The sequence below is a fragment of the Lucilia cuprina genome, unplaced genomic scaffold (assembly GCF_022045245.1).
Source record: "Lucilia cuprina isolate Lc7/37 unplaced genomic scaffold, ASM2204524v1 Scaffold_2881, whole genome shotgun sequence".
NCBI lineage: Eukaryota > Metazoa > Arthropoda > Insecta > Diptera > Calliphoridae > Lucilia > Lucilia cuprina.
The window spans coordinates 1-1,193 of NW_025807825.1; the positions used below are offsets into that span (position 1 = coordinate 1).

The 1,193-nt window shown below is 29.8% G+C and overlaps 1 long non-coding RNA gene across 1 annotated transcript; it reads right to left on the reverse strand.

Annotated features, from left to right (window-relative positions):
* On the reverse strand, positions 1 to 734 carry LOC124421146. Its single transcript, XR_006941527.1, has 3 exons — positions 326 to 734; positions 124 to 238; positions 1 to 62 (listed from the first exon to the last, which is right to left on the reverse strand). It is a non-coding gene; the product is annotated as an uncharacterized LOC124421146 (long non-coding RNA).
* Positions 735 to 1,193: the final 459 nt, after the last annotated feature.

Consider the following 1,193-nt stretch of genomic DNA (forward strand, 5'->3'; position numbering starts at 1 on the left):
CTTACCATTCACCCGAACGACCAAACGAACAGGACTTCTAATTACTACTTTTAAATAATTTCCTAGAAAATAAAATATAAAAAAGATATATAAAAAAATATATATATATAGAAGTAGGCTTACCTGTCGACTTCGTTTGTCGTCATCCAGTTTGTGATTAAGCCAAACGTGCGCGATTAGGTTTGAGCTCAGGCCAAATATTAAATAAAAAAACGTGATAAGTTTGAATTTAGGTAGCCTAGAAATATATACATATATTTGCTCAATAGTGGTCCTTAAAGTTATTTAAAAGGTTTTTCCAAAATATTTTTTTTGTTTTACTTACCGTGAATACTCTAACAGACTGAAATACGGACGGACCGAAAACCAATCAGCTCTCAAGAATCCTGTTACTCACAGCAGCAACCCAGTAATCGATGTTGAGGGACCTAAAAATAAAAGGGAAAACTTAAATAAAAGAAAGAAAAAAAGACGTAGAATAACTTGAAACTTAAATTAAACTTAAAGCTAAAAACTTAAAAATAAATTTTGTTTAACGTAAAACTAAAATTTGCTTAAAATTAAAACTAATTTTGCTACAACTAAATTTGTTAAAACTAAACCACCCCATCCGGCGAGCTTTAGCCGCGCAATACGCGAGCATACCAGCGCCGCTAGCAATCTGGCCGCTCTGTCCCTTTTTGTTCTTTATGTTGTCTGTTTGTTTATTTAAACAAACAGCTGACACAACACACCACTACGAGATTCATAAATTTATTAAACCTACTTTATTCAATTATATTCATATGTATATGTAAATAATAAAAACCTAAACCTAACTCTAAAATCTATTTACTAATACATTGGCAATACTATAAAATGCAAGAATAATTTAACCAACCTTTTACATCAACAACTACCATATCTACATCATCAAGTTCCTGTGGAGGCCTTCATCGGATTCGCATGATGCGGTGAGTTTGATCCAACATTTTTATTCTCATTTCATATTTCTTGCATTTGAATTTGCATAAAAGAAGCAACAAAAAATGAAATCTTAAACATAAACAGCATTTTATAAATCATAAAGTATCAATTAACATTTACATATTACGATGTTAATTATATACTCTTAAATTAAAAATAATTTACAGTATTGGTGTTTAATTTAAATAGCAGTAAAAAAGAGTATGTTATTAACATAGTTCAAATCA